This window comes from Marmota marmota, unplaced genomic scaffold (genome assembly GCF_001458135.2).
Source record: "Marmota marmota marmota unplaced genomic scaffold, marMar, whole genome shotgun sequence".
In the NCBI taxonomy this organism is placed as follows: Eukaryota; Metazoa; Chordata; class Mammalia; order Rodentia; family Sciuridae; genus Marmota; species Marmota marmota.
In genome coordinates, this window is record NW_025999960.1 from 19,379,043 (window position 1) to 19,384,629 (window position 5,587).

General features: G+C 55.7%; 1 protein-coding gene and 1 long non-coding RNA gene across 2 annotated transcripts in view; one reads left to right on the plus strand and one right to left on the minus strand.

Annotated features, from left to right (window-relative positions):
- The first annotated feature begins 12 nt into the window (after positions 1-12).
- The window catches only part of Hoxc4 (homeobox C4), a 62,137-nt gene continuing 56,562 nt past the window's right edge, over positions 13-5,587 (plus strand). The window contains exon 1 of the mRNA XM_048802833.1: positions 13-200. The gene's annotated coding sequence lies outside the window, so the exon portion shown is untranslated. The remainder of the gene's footprint in view (positions 201-5,587) is intronic.
- Positions 4,176-5,136, minus strand: LOC125616682. The gene is made up of 2 exons (XR_007347430.1): positions 4,850-5,136; positions 4,176-4,413 (listed from the first exon to the last, which is right to left on the minus strand). It is a non-coding gene; the product is annotated as an uncharacterized LOC125616682 (long non-coding RNA).

Sequence of the window (5,587 nt, forward strand, 5' to 3'; positions counted from 1 at the left end):
AGGGAGGGAAGGAGGGCGGGTGGCGACGGCTGCGGTGGCCGGGGCTTTCCTCCCCCGGCGGCGGGAGGCTGCTGCCCTGCATCTGTGGCCATGGGGAGCCGAGGAGCAGGTAACGAAGGCGCTTCCCGAGGCGGGATTGGACCAAGCCAGAGGGACCGAGTCTTCTGGGTCTCTTGCCTGAGGCCTTGGCGGGAGAGAAGGTAGGGAGATCGGCGCCCGCCAGGCCTGGCAAGGAGGCCTCGGGGAATGTTGAACCTGTATATTATTTCAGGCTCACACTCATGTTGTGAGTCTGTCCATCTCGGGAGATGCGGTTTGTCTGACTGTCTGAGAAGTCCCAAACCCTAGGCTCTCCTTCTAAAGGCTGAGACAATTCGGGAAAATTAGTCGTCGGAATGCGCACTTTCATTCATTGGATTCTCTGCAACTCAGCAGGGCGGGTTAGGGCGCCCCCAACTTGGAAGGGAGCTTTCCCCTGGTTTCTTGATGCGGAGTCTTCTTGCTCTCCCCGCCATGGGCTGAGTTTCTGGCTCCAGGTTCGTTGAGTCGCCCTGAGGTTTGAGGCTAAGACAGCTCCCAGTCGGGCAGGGAGGGCGGGGGAGAGACCAGAGGCTCTAGCCCCTTAATTGTACTTCGGGCCGGTATTGTCTCTCCTTTCGCTACCTCGGCTTCCTCAGTCTGGGCTCCAAAGTCACTGCAAATTTCTTTGCGACACATACATCACACAAAAGATCAGGTAACAACGCGCTCAGGGCCACTGGGGCACCAGGCAGAGGGCAGCCCTAGCTCTGGGGCGGCTCCCCCTCCAGCCACTGCCCAGGCTGGAAAACCAGAAAGTGTTTGGGGAGCCGGAAATAGCCCCGTTTGCTGCCGAGCGGCAGGGCGGGGGCGTCAGCGGGAATGCAGGCCGGGCGGCAGGCCGTGGCGTTGAGAGGGCCACGTTCACAGGCCCTGGGGATTTCACTCCTGCTGGGCTTGGGGGCCTGACTCCGGGTGTGCAGGGATCCGAGATACCCACCTGGGGTGGGGGCAGGACGCGGGTCTCCTCGCGGCAGGCGAAGAGGACTCAGTTTCTGCTTCCAGCGCAGGCAGGCCTTAGCTAGGAGGAGTTGTGTGGGGGTGTGTTTTTCCCAACAAAGAGGGATCAGAAAAGAAGGGGGGAAAAATAGAAGGGAACCCGGGAGGGGGCGGGGAGGGGAGAGGACAGCTGAGAGGTGAAATGAGCCCATTTCAGGGGCAGAAGGAAAATGAAAGCAAATGGAGCAAGGCCTTCGCCGCGCAGGGCCGGTACTAAGGAGCGGTGAGCGGGCTCCCTGCCTGCCGCGGCTGGGATGGCCCACTGGGGGCATAGGGAAAAGCCTGTTTTAAATTTAATCCGAACTTGACGGTGTGGATTGAACCGGAGGGAATTTAAATCACTGAAAGGGAGACGCGGGACAGGGGGGAGGGGATGACTCTAACCTGTCTGTCTGTCCTTCCCACGGTGCTAGCTTGATTGTGGTCTCAGCTGCCCAGGTTTGAGGTGATAGAGTAAGCATGCCCCTCCCCCTTAAGGAACTCTCCTGTGCCCAGTGGAAATCTTTGTGGGTCGGGGGGGGGAGAAGAATGTTAAGCAATCTAAGTGAATTCACAGAACTGCTAGCTAGAACTGGGTCCCCTCTGCACACACCAACAGGGACTCTCAGCTGCCCCCAAGTCTCTCAAATTGTCCCAGCAGTGCTAAGGAAAATTGAAGGGAGTGGTGTGGGTGAGAGGGAGCCTTGAAATATGGTGGAAGATTCAGCAGGAGTAACTGAACCCCAGTAAGATAACCCCGTCCTTCTTGGTGCCCCCATATCCTTGTGCCCCCCACACCTATAAGCCTGGGTTTAGGGGAAGTCTAAAAGCCTGCTTGAAAGCCCTGACCTGCCATCCTGTCTCCAAATGTGGCAAAAAGGGGTTGCAACTCACAATGTAGTTGTGGAACCTGTCTTACTTGGGCCTACTGGACTTCAAGACTCCCAGGCTCTCCAAGGCCTCCCCACGGCTGCCTCTCTCTGAGAGGCATAGGGAAAATGGGACATTGGCCAGGAGGGCGCTGTGGGCAAGGCCTGCTTCCTGATCCACAGCTGTGCCTGTGACTTAGTGGGGAGGGTTGGAGTTCCTGCTCCCAAAAGCAAAGGCAAGGCAACAATCCCCCTTGGTTTCCTGGGGGATTTAATGGGCAGCAAAGATCCCTGGATGGTGATCCTGACGCCTGACTGCTGCAGACTCCGCAGGGTAGGCAGGCCAGTGCTCAGGCAGCTCAAGAGTTGAAAAGAAGTCTGTGTTCAAAGGGGATAGGAAAGAAGGGGGCGTCTCTTTATAGCCACGATGTCCAGTTGAGGGGCTCTCCCAAAGAGCAGAAGTCCATAGGAGAGGATCTTTAAAGACTCTTTCCTGCAGGAAAGCTGGGGTTTGGGCAGAGAGGCCCTGTTGCCTGGCGAAAACGCAATGGAGGAGCAGGCGTGAAAGCTCTTTCTCCTTCTGTTTCTTCGCTCCTTGACCAGAGCATGGCTCAGCCTCCAGTCGCCTGGGAGGCTGCCTGGGCCAATATGGGATTCTGTATTCCGGAGGCTTAGTGTACCCACCCGAGCTGGTCCCCCAGGAGGGGCAGGAGAAGAGGCCTCTTCCTCCTTTGTGTCCAGACAGAAGTGGCTGCTGCGCCCGGAGTCGGTCCCACTGCAAAGGCCCGGCAAGCAAGCGGACTGCACAATGCCACGGCTGCTCCGTCAGCTCTCGCCCTGCCCCGTCCTGCCTGCCTGCCTGCCTGCTTATCACTGCCCTTCTTTGGGCTAGCTATCTGTATGCCTTCCTTTCCCTCCTCTCTTTTCAGCTTACTTTCCTTCCTTTCTTCTCCCCCACCTCTTTTCTTTTTATCCTAATCCTCTGTTTCCTTCTTTCCTTTCTTGGGCCTGGCGCCTTGTTTCAGTTGGTCTGTTTTAGGCTGTCTGGGTCTCAGTCTCTCTCAGGCTCTGTCCCCTGGTGTCCTCTTGGTCGCAGTCTGGCCCGGGGCCCCGCTGAAGGCTAAATGTCTCTGCTTATCGCTGCCAGCAGCCGCCCAAGAGCCAGGCCGGTCCCCAGTCACCAAGGGCTGGGGGAGGTGCTGACTGCACTGGGGATTTGGAGAAAGCCTCCGCAGAAGGACTGGAACCTTCCGTCTTTTCCTTGAACTAGTGAGGAAGATTTTTGATTGACAGCTAACCCGACTCCATCAAGGCCAAAGAGATTTTCTGTCTTGTTGTAATTTAGGTTTCCCAGCCAATCCAGATGGAGGGAGAAGACAGTAGGAGCTGAGGGGGACAAGGCTGCAGACCCCCGTTGCCTCTCCCCAGTCAGATTATTTCCCTCATGTCCTCTGTGCATTGAAATCCCAGCCCCGGTAGACCGAAATGGAAAGAACTGAAGAGGGGGAGGAGCAGGGACTGGGGAGAGGACCTATGGAGCTGGGGTCCGAGCTGGGAGCTGCATCTGTGCCCTCCCCCCAACTTTCCACGCCACCAAATACACCTAATACACTCTCCAGCCCTTCTATCACCCCAGAGGAGATAGAGCAATCCAGATACATGAGAAATCCAGCACTCACCCCCACCCCTGGCATTTGGTCCCCTCCTGGGGATAGAAGAGGGAAAGCAGGGCAAGCATGGATGGATCTGGGAAGCCTCCTTCCCTGCTGCCTTCAGAGCCAGCATCTCAGCCCCAGCTCCTGCCTATTTCCCCTTGAGCACACTGAGACTCTTCCCTCTGACCCTGAAATTGCACCCTTCCTTCAAATTCACTCTGCCCTGCCTAGGTGCACCACCTCTAGGGATAATCACCTGTCCTTCTCCTGCCCCCAATCTCCCTACCCCCTCTTGCACACACACTGAGGGTTTTCTGATTGCCTAATGCCCTCCCCCTTACTAAGCCACCATGGGACAGTCTGATGTAAAGCCTAGGGCTGTGCAGTGAACCCAAAATTTAAGGAGGGTAGCAACCAACTATTGGGGGGTTAATCCAAGTTCTCTGATATTCACCTACAATCGCACTGCCCCCTCCAGATTTCCTACATCCGACCCCAAAGAAATTGCTTTCTCCCATCCCTCTGTTGCTTTTTTCCCATTCCAAAAACAGCCTACAATTTTATTTAATGAAAGACACATTTATGAACAATCAAATGATCCTCATAAAATTTTTATTGAAGGACGTAAAAACAAGCTACTTGCCCACGACCGAGGTCGCTCTCTCGCCTTGCCCGTTCTCACCCTGGCTCTCTGCAGACAGAACCAGTGAGTGACTTCTTTTGGGGGGGTAGGGTGATGCATAGATGAAGTTGGGGGCAAAAGAGTGTGAGCAGGCAGACGGGATGGGGATGCCCCACTTAAGTTGTGTAGATCTCTCCTCCACTTCTTCAAGCTGGCAAAGAAACATAAATAGATACAGACAATAAATTTAAAATAAAGGCGCTTGTATATCTGTGCCAAAGCGAAGACTTCCAAGGCTGATGATAAAGGTGTATGAGATTCCGAAGTTCTTCCCCTCCCACCCGCAGATCATCTTCCCTAAGCTTCCCCTACCCTAGATTTGGGGGCTGAGTTGGCCAGTGGCAGAAGGATGCTCCCCTTTCCCTCCTTCCCTCCCTCCACCCCAGCTTCTCCAGTCCCCTCCCACCCTCCCTCCCTCACTGCTGCTGCTGCTCCTGAAAGAAATACATACATACACACTATTTAAAAACGCATTTTTAAAAGCCACGTTCCGAACTGACAATCGCTGATCTAGGCTTGCTCAGAGACTGCGGGAGCGTCGGGGCCAACAGAGACAGATTACGTCAAGAAATAGTTCCTCCACCTACCTCCACCGGCCTCCACGCCCCTATGGGGCTCCTGCGCCCAGCTCAACCCTGGGGGTCCGGGAACCCTTGCTTCGGGGATTGGTATTTTCACCCCATTAAAAAATCCTCATGGTTGGAGAGAGCCATCTGTTTATGAGCGGACATGGGCAAGGGGGGGTTCTCTGATTATCAGCGATCCTGCGGGGGGGGGGGTCCAGCGCCTGGAGTCCAGAGCTGCGGACCCCCAGGAAAACGCAGGTCGCGGTGATCAGCAGAGAGAGGGGGTGGGAGGGGGGGAAAGCAAGGGAAAAAAAAAGCCCCTGCGCATTGATCCGCGCCGTATTTTTGGGTAAATACGATCACGTGGGGGCTGGGGAACCAATGAGCTGCCGGGAAAAGGCTGGAAAAATAATTACCTGCCTTGATTGTTCTGTGAGCAGATAAAAAGTACATATACAGTTCATACAATAATCTTATGTATGTAAAACCCTGTTACGATGTCGGCGACGGGGCCCATCAGTAACTATTACGTGGACTCGCTCATCTCTCACGACAATGAAGACCTCCTAGCGTCCAGGTTTCCGGCCACAGGGGCTCACCCCGCCGCCGCCAGACCCAGCGGTTTGGTGCCGGACTGTAGCGATTTTCCGTCCTGTAGCTTCGCGCCCAAGCCGGCAGTGTTCAGCACGTCGTGGGCGCCCGTGCCCTCGCAGTCGTCCGTGGTATATCACCCGTACGGCCCCCAGCCCCACCTCGGCG